Raw genomic sequence first — 17,766 nt, 5'->3', positions numbered from 1 at the left:
CACCACTCACTCATGCATACATACACGCATCTCAGTCATGCATACACACACCACTCACTCATACATACATACACCACTCACTCATGCATACATACACCACTCACTCATGCATACATACACCACTCACTCATGCATACACACACCACTCACTCATGCATACATACACGCATCTCAGTCATGCATACATACACCACTCACTCATGCATACACACACCACTAACTCATGCATACATACACCAGTCAGTCATAAATACACACACCACTCACTCATGCGTACACACACCACTTACTCATGCATACATACACCAGTCAGTCATAAATACACACACCACTCACTCATGCATACACACACCACTAACTCATGCATACATACACCAGTCAGTGATAAATACACACACCACTCACTCATGCGTACATACACCACGCACTCAAGCGTACACACACCACTCACTCATGCATAGATACACCACTCACTCATGCATACACACACGCATCTCAGTCATGCATACACACACCACTCACTCATGCATACATACACCACTCAGTCATGCATACACACACCACTCACTCATGCATACATACACCACTCACTCATGCATACACACACCACTCACTCATGCATACATACACCACTCACTCATGCATACACACACCACTCACTCATACATACACACACCACTCACTCATGCATACATACACCACTCACTCATGCATACATACACGCATCTCAGTCATGCATACACACACCACTCACTCATACATACATACACCACTCACTCATGCATACATACACCACTCACTCATGCATACATACACCACTCACTCATGCATACACACACCACTCACTCATGCATACATACACGCATCTCAGTCATGCATACATACACCACTCACTCATGCATACACACACCACTAACTCATGCATACATACACCACTCACTCATGCATACACACACCACTAACTCCTGCATACATACACCACTCACTCATGCATACACACACCACTAAGTCATGCATAGATACACCACTCACTCATGCATACATACACCACTAACTCATACATACATACACCACTCACTCATGCATACATACACCACTCAGTCATGCATACACACACCACTCACTCATGCATACATACACCACTAACTCATACATACATACACCACTCACTCATGCATACACACACCACTCACTCATGCATACATACACCACTCACTCATGCATACATACACCACTCACTCATACATACATACACCACTCACTCATGCATACACACACCACTCACTCATGCATACATACACGCATCTCAGTCATGCATACACACACCACTCACTCATACATACACACACCACTAACTCATGCATACATACACCACTCACTCATGCATACATACACCACTCACTCATGCATACACACACCACTCACTCATGCATACATACACGCATCTCTGTCATGCATACATACACCACTCACTCATGCATACACACACCACTCACTCATGCATACATACACCACTCACTCATGCATACACAAACCACTAACTCATGCATACATACACCACTCACTCATGCATACACACACCACTAACTCATGCATACATACACCACTCACTCATGCATACACACACCACTAACTCATGCATACATACACCACTCACTCATGCATACATACACCACTAACTCATGCATACATACACCACTCACTCATGCATACATACACCACTAACTCATACATACATACACCACTCACTCATGCATAGATACACCACTCACTCATGCATACACACACCACTAACTCATGCATACATACACCACTCACTCATGCATACATACACCACTAACTCATACATACATACACCACTCACTCATGCATACACACACCACTCACTCATGCATACATACACCACTCACTCATGCATACATACACCACTCACTCATACATACATACACCACTCACTCATGCATACACACACCACTCACTCATGCATACATACACGCATCTCAGTCATGCATACACACACCACTCACTCATACATACACACACCACTAACTCATACATACATACACCACTCACTCATGCATACATACACCACTCACTCATGCATAGATACACCACTCACTCATGCATACACACACCACTAACTCATGCATACATACACCAGTCAGTCATAAATACACACACCACTCACTCATGCATACACACACCACTAACTCATGCATACATACACCAGTCAGTCATAAATACACACACCACTCACTCATGCGTACACACACCACTAACTCATGCATACATACACCAGTCAGTCATAAATACACACACCACTCACTCATGCATACACACACCACTAACTCATGCATACATACACCAGTCAGTCATAAATACACACACCACTCACTCATGCGTACATACACCACGCACTCAAGCGTACATACACCACTCACTCATGCATTCATACACCACTCAGTTATGCATACACACACATCTTAGTCACACATACACACAACTCAGTCATACATACACACAACTCAGCCATGCATACATACAACTCAACCAGCCATACATACAACTCAGTCATGCAAACACACAACTCAGCCATGCATACACAGAACTAAGGCATGCATACATACAACTCAGTTATGCATACATAGAACTCAGTCATACACACACACAACTCAGTCATGCATACAGAAAACTAAGGCATGCATACATACAACTCTGTCATGCACACACACAACTCAGTAATGCATAAATAGAGGACTCAGTCATGCATACAGAAAACTAAGGCATGCATACACACAGCTCAGTCATGGAACTCAGTTATATATACGCTGAACTCAGTCGTGCATAAACACAAGTCAGTTATTCGTACACAAAGTTTAAACAGGCATTCACACAACTCAGTCATATATATACAACTCAGTTGTGCATACACACAAGTCAATTATTTATACACATAACTCAAACAGGCATACAAACAATTCATTCAGGCAAAGACTCAACTCAGGCAGGCTTACACACAAGCCAGTTATACATACATGGAACGAAGTCATGCCTACAACTCAGCCATGCATACACATACATGTAGCTCGGCCATGCATACACAAATCTCCGTCATGCAAACACACAACTCAATCATGCATACAACCAGACATGCATACATACAGCTGAGTCATGCACACACACAACTCAGTCATGCATACAGAAAACTAAGCCATGCATACACACAACTCATTCATGCATACAACTCAGTTGTGCATACACTCAACTCAACCACGCATTCATAGAAATCAGTCATTCATTCACAGAAAACTAAGCCATGCACGCAGAGAACTCAGTCAAACATACAACACACACACACAAACACAGAAAATCAGCCATACATACCTACAACTTTGTCATACACACTCCATCATGCACACACACAACTCAGCCATACAAACACACAAGTCAACCATATGTAGCAGAATGCATGTGCAACTCTGAATGATGTGACAACACAGCTACTGGTTAGATTCGTTTTATTTGATGACGAGTTATGTGTGTTATACTTTTTACACCCTGAAATGCACAATAACACAACTTGTAAATTATGACACTTAATATGAGAACATGATACTTCATATGATTACATTATACATACATATGGTGTATGCATACGTCAAAATCAATCTCTATATGTATATGTCAGAACATGATACGTCATCATAATTACATTATACATACATATAGTGTATGCATACGTCAAAATCAAAACACTTCTTAGGTCATGGAAATTATTCTAAATGTACAATAAAACTAGCTTCACTACACAATGCTCTTGCACGTGTGGACATTATAATCAAATCAGTGCTATTGTTTATACATATTAACAGATCTGAACACATCACTACCATAAAACACAATAAATTACTAAACATCCTAAAACTATCATAAATGTCCACACACTTACGATACATTTTTAACACATATATGATAATAGCCTCATAAACATATTCAAATAACATCCTGTCCAGGAGAATCAGACATTGATTAAGGCTCTCACACATCATTACAAATACCTTATTTAACGTACACCCATTTATATAATATTATTTATGAAAAGATAGGTTTATATATGTTGACATGTTTAATTGGAAATATACCCTTACTTTACAAAATCTGTAAAATGTGCCCACTTGCTGTGGTCTGTCAGTGACTTGTCAGTGTTGTGACTGAGGTGCAAATCAGGGTTAAAAAGCATGAAAAGCTGACCCTAAGGAAAACAATAGTCTCAACCACTCAACCAGAACATTTTCCATTTCATTGGAGCTGATAGGGTAGTGCCTGACCCAAGCATAACAAAGTAAAAAGGTGTAGTAACATCTCTTCATTAAAATCCCCTTAAATATATACAGTAAAAATTTATACTTAATACTAAAACTAAATACTAAATACTAATACTAAATACAAAATACTAAATACGAATATCAAATACTAATACTACTATTAGTTATTAATATTATCATTAGTAATAATACAAATAACTAATTCTAATACTAACTACACTGTGTATTATATACACTCTATACTGATACTGACACTAAGTGATTTACTAGTTACAAAACCTGTAACTGCCACACACTTCCCCTCCCTGTTTAATGACGTCCTCGTCATTCTTGCTTACCAGCTACCAAGTTGACCAACGGATTCAGTGCCTTCTCTGATCTGCCTGCAATTACACCCTTAACCATGGTGATGCTGCTGCTGCTGATGATGATTGAGATAATGCAGACATTACATAATCTCCATTGATCCGCCATGCTGGTCTTATTCTCTCTCTGGTAGCTCTCCTTGGTGCTGGTATAGGTGGGACCACTACCTTGGGTTGGGTCTGTGTGTCAACAGGACCGTCTTCAGGAGTCGGTGGTTCATTCTGTGAAGAGTCTGCATCCAGCTCGGTTCCTTGGGCGCCAGAACTGTGGACATCTTCAGCAGGATCTACCACGTCCTCTTCTCCTGTCATGACCTCATCCAGAACAGCACTGTTTTGTGCTTCTCCATCAGTCGGCCTGTAATCTGAATTATCAATTGACACTGACGTGTCTGTCGGGTCACGAGAAACAATAATGGTGATGTCATCTGTTTCTCCTTCCTGGTCCTGATCTTCGTCGGACATGGGACTCCTGTGGTCCTTGGGGGATTGTCCAAGCAGTGTCCTGTCCGAATGTCTCAGCTTAGGAATGGTAAGGAACTGATGGTCAAAAAAAGATTCCTATGTAGTATACGGTTTCCCCCCATCTCCACGCTCTTTCTGTACAACATAAACTGGAGTGTTGGAGTTTGGCTGTTTAATAACAATATGCACATCCTCCTCCCACTTGTCTGACAGTTTATGTTTCCCATCGAATGCCACCTTTTACAACAGTTCCCTATCTGCAACTTCCAGTTGGTTGCTCTCGCTCGGTAGTCATAGTTTGACTTGCGCCTTGTCTGAGACTTCTTAGCATTGGCAGACGCCAGCTCATAAGCCAGTTGTAGATTGTCCTTGAGATTCTTGGTGTATTTATACATAGATCTCGACTTCTGTGGCTCAATATCTAAAGCAAATGCCAAGTCAACTGGTTATCTTGGAGTTCTCCCAAACATCAGATTGAATGGTGAATAATTTGTAGCCTCATGCCTTGTGCTGTTGTATGCATGTACCAAAGGTCCAACGTGGCTCACCAATCCTTCTTGCCCTCTGGGTAAAATGTTCCAAGAATGTTGAGAAGTGTCCAGTTAAACCGTTCGCACATGCCATTACCCATGGCATGATAGGGCGTAGAGCGAGACTTCTACATGTTGGTCATCCTAAACAGTTTTTTCATAAGAGCTCCATCAAAATTGGCACCTTCATCTGAATGAATGCACACAGGTAATCCATAATGTATCACAATGTCGTGAAAAAATACATTAGCGGTGGTCTTGGCAGCCATGTTTCTGGTTGAATACGCCTGTGTATATCTGGATGAAGTGATCAATGACTACAGGAATATGTTGTTGTCCACCCTTGGATGGTTCCAGTGTCAAAAAGTTCATACAGACTAGTTCCAGAGGTTGTGATGTCTGTATGTTCACTAATGGAGCCCTTCCTCGGGTAGTCCTGCGTCTAGTACACCGTTCACAATTCTGTACATGCTTCTCAATATCCTTTGTCATCCAGGTCAGTAGGCTTTAATTAGTGATGCTGTCCAATGCTCCGACTTGCTAAGTCCCCTGCTGGCACAAGCAATCACTCGTGGCTGTCCATTCTGTTGCTGGTATAGCACTGCTCCAAACCATGACTGCTGGCATCTGTGTGCAGTTCAAAGGGAGGGAATAATCCTAATAACCAAGAACTGGAGGTTTGGTAGACACGTTTTTGAAAGGCACTCTCCTGAGTCGGTCCCCTCTGCCATTGAACTTGCTCCATCTTAGGAATGTGACATTTCTTTCGATGAGTCTTTGGCATTAGTTCTGATAGAGGCTTGGCAATTTTGGAAAAAGTTCCTCAAACTTCCTATAGTAACCAGCAAATCCAAGGAATTTTCTGACGTCCTCTGGTGTGCAAGGTGTGTGTCAGTCCTGAATCTTGTTTATCTTTTCTGGATCTGCCTCAGTTCCATTTTCAGATACAGATACTCTTGAAAAATTGGCATTACTTCGGGGCAAGCTTCAAACCACATTCCCTCAATCTCTGTAGGACACGTTCCAATCGCTCTAGATGTTTCTCAAATGTTCTTGAAAATAAAATCAGATCATCAAGATAGATTAGACATATATCAAGATGTAATCCAATGAGACACTGTTCCATTAGACGTTGGTAAGTCGTCGGCGCGTTGCACAAACCAAATGGCATACGATGGTATTAAAGAATCCAAGAGGTCCAATTGTGAATGCTGTACGCTGCTTATGGTCCTTCTCCAACTCAACCTGGTGGTAACCACTCTTCATGTCCAGGACACTGAAATATTTCATCCCTCTGAGACAATCCAAGAGTTCTTCAATCCGGGGAAGAGCGTAGGAATCCTTGATGGTCCTACGATTCAACTGTCTGAAGTCAACACAACTCCTTGATATGGCTTGCCAGTGGGCGGACGTTGTAAAGTAACTGGTTGGAGTTCACAAGGAATTGCTCTCGGTTGTATCACAACAGAACGCGTGGTAACATTAGCAATGTGCACGTCTATGAATCCAGGATAACTGATGTAATACTCAATTATTATAGGGGCTGTCCAAATCCAAGGGCACAAACTCTTGGACATCTAACTCCTTTGGTAATGTGGCCTCTTAGTATTAAGCACATTCGATATCCAATATTTCTCTGAAGGGCACCTGGACACCAAAGATACTGATGCTCCTGTATCCAACAATGATCTGACCTGTGTATCTCTCATATATAAATCAACCTCATTCGTATTCCCAACTACTCCCACAGGAAATCTGTCCCCTGCCCATAGGCCTGATGTGTTTAAAGTCCTCCCACGACGACTGTGCTCGAGTCTCACTCGGCATCAATACTGGTAATGGCCTCCCTGTCCACATCGCCAACACTCTGGATCAGCTGCTTGACTTCCTGCACGTTGTGATGAATAAGGCGAATATTCAGTTTGGCATTCTGGTCTTGGGTTCTTACAGTTGGAGGGCTGTTGACTCCTCCACTGGTTATCTCCCCTTGTCACTTGTCGATTGTCCTGGAAGGTTCTCCAACTCTGTCCTCTTTGTGTATGATAGTCTTCATATCAGACATTTCCTTCTTCCATTTTGGTTCAGGTTCTCTTGGTAGTACAGGCCTGTTTCTGTTGGCTAGCTTATGTGGCGCTATGTTGATCTGCCTCGTTCTCACGGAGTGCTTCCAGTAAGTCCACAAAGTTATGGATGCTGTCAAGCGTGTGGCCATATATATTTTTCAAAGAGGATTTAAGTCCAGTCCACAGCATAATATGGAGCATCTCACCCCGTGTCTCATACGTGATGGAGTTATCCCTCATGGCCCTTGAAAGAAGTTCCTCTAGTCTACAGTTCCATACAGAAACATCCTCTTTCTCTTCCTGCCTAGCGCTGTAGAAGAGTGCCATACTGCACTCTCTCCTCTCCACGACACAAAACACGCTCTTGAACTTTCTAAGTAAGTCAGTGGAACTGACGCCTGGTTGCATGTGAACGGCAATCCTGGCCGCCTCCCCCTAAGGAATCTCTTACAGTTTGGTCTTTAGAGGTATTAAGCCTCAGGGGAATAAACCGTGTTTTTAATGAGACAATCTACATGATATCTCCAGACTTCAAAAGATGTGTCTTTGCCAGATTTGTCACCGCTCAAATATGGATGTCTGGGAAACTTCTGATACATGTAGGTAGGCATGCCTGATGGTGGCTTTGGAGCTGTAGCTTAGGCTATTCCCTCCTTGGATTCCTCCTCTGATTCGACTGCAGAGTATTGCTTCATCCATGCTGCAAAGTCCTCTGGGGTGTCTGCCTTGGGTTTAACACCTAACTTCTAGAATGTCATTACAATATTCAATTCATCACCGGTGAGTTCCATCCTTATAAATAAACACTTGTCCAAGACTCTCGAGACGAATTGTTCACAATGACTATCAGAGTCAACGACTAAAACACAACTGAAAACCACGCAGAGTGTAAAACAGTGACAACACACAGTAGACGCACAGTGTGTACCTGTGTACGGTTTGTGTTTAAATTTGGTTTAAAATGGTTTAAGTAAACATAGTTGACGTCCAACTATAGTACTCTGTACAGTGTAAGTATAGAACAGTTAATGTGAAAGCAGTTTCAAAAGTTACCTTTTATGACCCGATATTACCACCTCTTAAGGAACTATCACAACATTACACTGTCACTTATTAAAATCAATTACTTCACCTCATCACCCTCTTGTGGTTATGGAAGTGTAATGCAGTTGTACATGCGACAGCAACACATTGTAATGATGGCATGATATCTGAAACGGAAACACCATGTAAGGTAGGTATAAGTAGTACTAAGTAACTGTACATGAATAAGTCACTTATTACTTATTACTTAATGTGACTTCTGAATGTGTTACTTCATGGCTAACTAATGCAAGGTTAAATATCCAACTACTACTAAATATAACACCAGTAATACTGAATGAATATGATACTGTACCGTGATATATATATCCAACTTGAGTTCAACCCCAGTGACTAACCAATAACTAAGGGCCAACTGTAAAACAATAATCCCATTAGATATACATGAGCCAAAACAATACTAAATTATTAAATAGCAAACGTTAGTATGCATTATGAGTGATTATGACGTGCCATATTGCCTGTTCAGTTAAGTGTTCTGTCTGTTGTCAATGGTAATGAAAAAACAATAAGGAAACCTACATGCCTATATAAGGGAACGTATACTACGTAGCTTTAGGGTAAGTTAGGTTTGTGTTTCTTTTCTTTTGAGCGAAAGTTAATAATTTAGTTACTCACCCACACAACACAAGACACATTCAAACTAAACTTGAAACTAACAAACTTGTAATATGCCAGCATGACTGTAATGAACCATGGTATACCAAAGCATGGGACACTAATCATGTCACGACAAACATAATAACGCGTACGCTTATATGACAATACGTATGTTAGATAACGCGAAAGACTGGAATAATCCACTATTCAAACACTATTGCATCCCGGGCAAACCATCACTGTTCTCATCCACATTTAGTTGTTGGATTCACACTCAATCATCAAGGTCCTCGCTGGGGGCTCCACTTTGTAGCTGATTGCACGTGCATCGCTGAATGATGTGACAACACGGCTACTTGTGTGATTCGTTTTATTTGATGACGAGTATGTGTGTTATGCTTTTTACACCCTGAAATGCACGATAACACTCAATAAGAATCTTGTAAAGTATGACAATTAAAATAAGAGCATGATACTTCATTAGGATCATATTTACAGATCTGAACATAGCACTATAAATAAATAAATTACTAAACATCCTAAAACTATCATAAATGTCCACACACTTACAATACATTTAACACATATATGATAATAGCCTAATAAACATATTCAAACAACACCCTGTCCAGGAGAATCAGACATTGACTTAATCTCTCACACATCATAACAAATACCTTATTTAACGTACACATATTTATATGATCTTATTTATGAAAAGATAGGTTTATATATGTCTGCGTATTTAATTGGAAACATACCTTCACTTTATATAATCTGTAACATGTGCCCACTTGCTGTCGTCTGTCAGTGACTTGTCAGTGTTGTGACTGAGGTGCAAGTGAGGGTTAAAAAGAATGCAAAGCTGACCCTGAGGAAAACAATAGGATAAACCACTCAACCAGAACACTTGCCCTGGCTGACACAATGGAGCTGATAGGGTAGTGCCTGACCCAAGCATAACTAAGTAAAAAGGCGTAGTATCACCTCTTCATTAAAATCCCTAAACTAATACTGCAAACTAATACTGCAAACTTATACTAAATATACTTATACTAATATTAATACTAATACTAATAACTAATGTTAATACTCACTACACTATGTATTATATATACTATATACTAATACTGACACCAAGTGATTTACTGGTTAGTTGACAGTCAAACAAAACCTGTAACTGCCACACATACACAAAACTCAGCAATACATACATAGAACTCAGTCAAGCACACACACAACTCAGTCATGCATACACATAACTCAGCCATGCAAACACAAACTCCGTCATGCATATACACAACGAAGCCATGCATAAACAGAACTCCGTCGTGCATGCACACAACTAAGCCATACATACACACAACTCAGTCACGCATGCAGCTCAGTTGTGCATACACTGAACTCAGTCGTGCATACACACATCTCAGTCATGCATGCAGCTCAGTTGTGCATACACTTAACTCGGACGTGCATATACACAAGTCAGTCATGCATGCAGCTCAGTTGTGCATACACTTAACTCGGACGTGCATATACACAAGTCAGTCATGCATGCAGCTCAGTTGTGCATACACTGAACTCAGTCGTGCATATACACAAGTCAGTGATTCATACGGATAACAGCAAATCATATAATGATACATGATTTACGAGAAAAAAAGTCATAGGCCTCATAGTTTTAGGAGATGGAGCATTTAACATTAACATAGACAGGGTATGTGCAGGAAATAAAGAGTGAATAAGGCAGTGTGAATTAACAGAGGAGATCATTTGCTGTATTACAGTACGCAAAGAAGCAGAACTACCTTACCCATAACAATTCCAGTGACCTTGACTTTCAATGACGGTAACCTTACCACTTCGTATGTACACAATGTTTATGGTTTCTTGATGTATCATGAATATTATGTATTTTGAGTGCAATAATAATATCCCGGACTTTTTAGCATAATAGAACACATTTGAACACCCTGGGTGAGTGGAATGTGACCTTGACCTTATAGATTTTGTTGTGTTTTTTTTAAATATTTGGGAGTTTTTCGAGAGTGATGCCATCAAACTGAAAGTATGTTGTCGATTATTAAAGTAGATGGAGAAAGACATATAGCTGCATTATATTGCAGACTGGTTTGAACATATTTTATTCACAATTGTGAAATGGATTGGATACAAGTTACCCAACCTAGAAACTGCTCTTCATACAGTTGTGATTTACTTAATGTCATTCATAGGTATTGTTTGAACTAACGATACGGCATCTACAACGCGCGGATATGCTGGAAAGTGGTAGAAGTCAGTCAGTGATTAGCAGACAATGGAAAAGCTAGCAACAAACCCAAGTCGTTGACGATTGACCAATTTAGGCCATTCCAGGCAAAAGAAAAAGTACAGGATCGAGGGAACCGAAACCAGGCTCTTAACATTTTTCTTTACTCAAAAGAGGCAGACTATCTGCACTTGTACACAGCAGACGTAATTTCGAAATTAACATATCATTTTTAGGTCTTTGAAGGGCAACCAATAGTGATACCTGAAATGACCAGAAACGAATCCAAACTTGAATTGGGAGTCTTTCCAATAAACGGGTCAGTTTTCTGCAAACGCCGTTCCGACTGTAAAACGTCAAATACCTTCTACTTCAAATCAGGTAAGTCAACAAATGTCTTGCGGAAACGCTATTGCAAAGAATATTTGCTCTATACAGGTTCTCTTACCAGAATTACCATGCAAGTAATTTCTGCCTCGTTGTTAAATCTTGTGTCTTATTTATATTAAATGCTTCAAATCCTTGGCATGGCTTTTGAAATTTTCGTCATCCGAATGTCTTTCTTTTGAGAAATTGTTTCACCCTTTGCACATGTTCGTTTTCTCGTTTCTACATGAATGATAACTTATACACAACGAAACAATACAGAGTTAGACAATTTGTCTGAGACTAAGAACAAGTTTCCATTCGTGAGGGCAATATGATGTTTTATGGACCCAAGATACTGATACTGCCCAAAGCTAACAACAAGCGAATCCGATGTCACGGGAAGCAACAAAAGATGCTGCAGAACAAGTCTCGCTGATTTGCTGAAAATGTTTCTCGCCTTTGAGTCCATTGGCTTTTCCATTCGGATATTTGCGTACGCGATCTAAGAGATACCATGTATAACTTACATTTTTTCATAAAATAGTATTTCACGACATTAGAGTTGATGTAATAGATAAAAGATAATAGCTAGAACCCAATGGCTGTAGGACGATCGCAAGGGTGATGTGCCATCATGTCATTCACATAGTCTTTAAACTCGGTATATAACAGACTGGAAAGTTTTTAGCAGTATGGGGAATCCATTATTTATAACTTTCTTTTCATTCAAGAGACGTACACGTATGATGTATAGTGTTTACATCCGTGGCATTCTTCAAGCACATCATCTCTTGTGAATTTTGGGACAAGTATTTGTGAACTATTACAAGAAACAGAAATACCGTGCCGGTTGAGCATTGGTATGTTAAACCACAATAAGGCACTTTGTCTGTCCTCCTGAAAATCAAGTGAGCTTATTTCGTGTGCTGTTGTTCCATCTTCTTTCATAAACATAAATTTCTTAGCAGCCACTTGGCCAATATAGCTGAAACTTCCCACGAATACTTACACCCCAATTTGTTCAAAGTGTAATGAGATTTGGGATTTTAGTTTGGCTCAACATTTATGTACCGTTTTTCTCTGCGATTTAATTTTGACAATGATTTGATAATTTGCACTTCGATTAAACTGAAACGTCCTTTAGTCATTACTCATTGTAGTTAGTTGTGGAACTTGACACATATGTTTTTTTTCGCTATATTTTATTGCAGTATTTTAGATTTTGACAGCACTTTGACCATACACTCAAGTACTATATATTGGCTATCTTCCCTTGAAAGTACCATCATGTGGAAACCAATCTTTGGAATATGTCTTTCTCCTAATGATGACATATTTTGTTCAAATCCTTAGATTTTAGTGTACTTCTACTACTACTACTACTACTACTACTACTACTACTACTACTACTACTACTACAATTTCACCAAGATAAAATGTTCAAATAGATGACATACAGTGTAATCCCGACTGGTTTACAAGAAAGTAAATGTTCACTGGGTTGTATAAAGTGTAGTTTGGGTCCAAAATATTAATTTCAAGATCCTCAATTGTGCGTTGCTAGCTTAATCATCTCCGTTGATATCCACCTAATGCATGATGGGTTGACGGAGCACAAACACGTATATACCTGCTCATGACCTTATGTTACATATAATGTGTATATGTAAACGGAAAACATGCACTTATTTGCCTGCTCACTACCTTATGTTACACATAATGTGTAGATGTAAACGGAATACATTCACATATTTGCCTGCTCACTACCTTATGTTACACATAATGTGTAGATGTAAACGGAATACATGCACATATTTGCCTGCTCACTACCTTATGTTACACATAATGTGTAGATGTAAACGGAATACATTCACATATTTGCCTGCTCACTACCTTATGTTACACATAATGTGTAGATGTAAACGGAATACATGCACATATTTGCCTGCTCACTACCTTATGTTACACATAATGTGTAGATGTAAACGGAATACATGCACTTATTTGCCTGTTCACTACCTTATGTTACACATAATGTGTAGATGTAAACGGAATACATGCACTTATTTGCCTGCTCACTACCTTATGGTACACATAATGTGTAGATGTAAACGGAATACATGCATATATTTGCCTGCTCACTACCTTATGTTACACATAATGTGTAGATGTAAACGGAATACATGCACTTATTTGCCTGCTCACTACCTTATGGTACACATTATGTGTAGATGTAAACGGAATACATGCACTTATTTGCCTGCTCACTACCTTATGGTACACATTATGTGTAGATGTAAACGGAATAGATGCACTTATTTGCCTGCTCACTACCTTATGTTACACATAATGTGTATATGTAAACGGAATACATGCACTTATTTGCCTGCTCACTACCTTATGTTACACATAATGTGTAGATGTAAACGGAATACATGCACTTATTTGCCTGCTCACTACCTTATGTTACACATAATGTGTAGATGTAAACGGAATACATGCACATATTTGCCTGCTCACTATCTCATGTTACACATTATGTGTAGATGTAAACAGACCACATACATGTATACTCATATACTTGCTCACGGTCTTGTATTTCTGTTTTTCGTCCTCATTTGTGAGAGAGTGTGTTTATTACGGTAAAGGCGCCACCGGCCCATTATAATGAAACTTGACATAATAAGCGCTGACGCGCCATATAATATGATTACAGTCTCTGTTTATACAAATATCAAATGATGGACATCCATATTATGCAAAATATTTACTACGTTTCTTTAAAGCTAAAAAGATAAATTTAGCCAAATTATTTATGACCGTGATTTTCCGTGATGTGAATAATAAAATAAGCTTATTGTTACATGGGAATTTATAATAAAATTCTAGAATAAGACTTTCTTTTAAGTCCTGATAAAATGGACATTCAAGACAAAAATGTAGTTCTGATTCAATATTAGGTATTACACAAAAGGGACAAAGGCGATTCTTACGGTCAAGTTTGAGACGTCGACCGTACTCAATCATTAGGCCGTGGTTGGAACAGCGGAACTTGCATAATGCTATGCAATAAGCTTTTACATTAATTACATTAAAATAATCTTCTTCGCTTAACTGCACCTTAATTTGTCTGTACATTTCAAGTTTAGAATATTTACCAAAGTCTGTTAGCCAATTTTGAACGTCAATGTCAATACATCTTTGTTTAAACTCAACTAGAAATTGTTGGACATTGACAACACGCTGTTCCATCCATACCTGTCCAAAACCATAAGTGAACAATAGATTTTTTACTTTTAGTGCCCAGCAATCTAAATTTTTCTCTGCTTAACTATACTGATATCTATATACATTGTACAATATTATATTTTCCCTTTGCCTTATGCACCTCATCCAATATTTAACTATCTTAATGTGTTTATTGACATTCAAAGAGTACCTGTAAAGCTCATCACGAGCTACAATGTTCGGAGTCGAGACAGAAAGTCTTAGTATTTGTTTACAAAACTTATCCTGAACATGAAGACTATTAGGCGAAGAGTGAAAACCCCAAACTTCGGCTCCATATAACAAAATAGGTACAATTTTTACATAAAAAATATGCAATAAGACCTTAAGTGGTAAACTATAAAAATCCTTAATTGATGATCTAGCAAATGATAACACTTTCCATGCCTGTTCAGCTAATATTTTCTGTGTAATATACCAACTGCCAGAACTAAAAAAAAGAAAGCCCAAGTATTTATACGATTTAACGATTTCTAGGTTTTCTCTACCCAAATTAAATTTCTCATATTTCCTCAATCTCCCAGCTTTTCTAAATACAATAACTTTACTTTTATCTGACAATAGGAATCTTGTTTGTTAATTCTAATTTGCAATCACAATGGTGTAGTGACAAACAAAACAATGTCGTCTGCGAAAAGCAAAAATAAACAACTCAATTAAGTCTAAACTTATACATCTTTGACCGTTTATGGCTAGAAATTCCACCAAATCATTGATAAAAAAAACAAAACAAAAATGGAGATAACTGGCATCCTTGACGTACCCTATATGCACAATCAAAGAATGGAGTGTAACCCTTTTCAAGCGAGACACATGCCTTTACTTTTATATACATATTTCTTAATAAATTATACATTCTGCCTTTAACATTACCGGACCAGAGTTTGAATAAAAGACTTGTCCTGTCTACAGAATCAAAAGCTGCTTTCAGGTCAATGAAGGCACAGTAAAGGCGACCCTTATACAACGAGAGATATTTATTGATAGCTGTGTTTGAAATAAAGATATTATCAGTAGTTTGGAATCCACGTCTAAAACCTGCTTGTTCCGGAGTGAAAAACTGTTCCTGCTCTCCCCATCTATACAACCTATTACTAATAACTTCAGCAAGAATCTTCCCAGAAACTTCCAATAATGTAATAGGACGATAATTAGCTGGTAGACTAGAACTGCCCTTCTTATGCAAGGGTAATATAATACCTAACGTCCAGTCAGACGGATACGTGCCCGAATATAAAATTGCATTAAACAGAAACTGTAGCATATATATACACTGTTCGGCGACATTCTTGAAAAACTTGATACTAATACCACTGAAACCTGGGCCTTTACCAGACTGCATACCAGATATAACATCAGTAACCTCCTGGATAGATATTTCCTTGTCAAGGAAGTCATCATCTACAGTTGATAAAACAAGATTTTTATCAATAGAATCAACATAAGATTTTACAACATCATAGAACTCAACTTCAGTCTGGGAAGTTTGAAGCCCATTGAGCCCACTCGGAGTGCTTAATATGACTAAATCCCACGTATGTCTTTTGTTTTAGAGTTTTCCAGAATAGTTTGCTTTTCATTCCTCTAGAGCACTATTCAGTTTATCAACATAGTTTTGAAACTCAAGAAACCGTTGAGACGAACAAAGTTGTTTATATAACGACCACGCCTCCGTGTACCGCTGTCTATCAATACTACTGTTAGACGCATGAAAAGCACGGAGAAATCGACGAGCCTCACGACGAGCCATATCACATTCCCTATCCCATCAATTACCTCCCCTGCCAAGATGATAACCAGTAGAAACAACCGTCTTACAGTGATCAGCACAAGACAAACTTAGGGCTTCGGATAAATCACCATTGTTTACAAACAAATAAAACTGATCTATAACTGCAGAAGAGACATCATTCCATCTCGAGACAAATAAATCTTTACCTTCAGTTCTCCAATCATATTTAATTTTGGGAATCAGAATATCGTTTTCATGAGAGTTGCTTTTATCTTCATTAAAAGAAAGTGAATAAACAATAGGTAAATGTGAAGATTCAACCTGGTTACCAACATCAAAACCTGCAAACAACTGGAATGAGGTTTTTTTTGTACATAAAACGTAATCAACGTTTGCTATACATGTAATTTTACCAATACCTTTATCATCAAAAAGACGACTATTACATATTTTAAGACTATTACCTTTACAAAGTTTCAACAAATCAAAACCTCTTATGTTTATTATACAGTCTTGAGACAGACGTGGTTCAAAGTTATCATCACTTTGATAGTTCATATCATCGTCGATTGGGAGATGGGTTGGGTCATCACTTTCAATAACATCAGAGTTAACACCATTGCCAGTCCTAGCGTTGAAGTCACCTTATAATTATA

The 17,766-nt window shown here is 38.8% G+C and overlaps 1 long non-coding RNA gene across 1 annotated transcript in view; it reads left to right on the top strand.

The window, feature by feature from the left end:
* LOC125381506 overlaps nucleotides 1–17,766 on the top strand; it is a 45,676-nt gene that overhangs the window by 12,514 nt on the left and 15,396 nt on the right. The window contains exon 6 of the long non-coding RNA XR_007221815.1: nucleotides 11,958–12,102. This is a non-coding gene — a long non-coding RNA (uncharacterized LOC125381506). The remainder of the gene's footprint in view (nucleotides 1–11,957; nucleotides 12,103–17,766) is intronic.

Source organism: Haliotis rufescens, unplaced genomic scaffold (genome assembly GCF_023055435.1).
Source record: "Haliotis rufescens isolate VD_foot unplaced genomic scaffold, xgHalRufe1.0.p SCAF_18, whole genome shotgun sequence".
Lineage (NCBI taxonomy): Eukaryota > Metazoa > Mollusca > Gastropoda > Lepetellida > Haliotidae > Haliotis > Haliotis rufescens.
The sequence above is the reverse complement of the archived record's forward strand: the minus strand, read 5'-3'. Positions and strand labels throughout refer to the sequence as shown.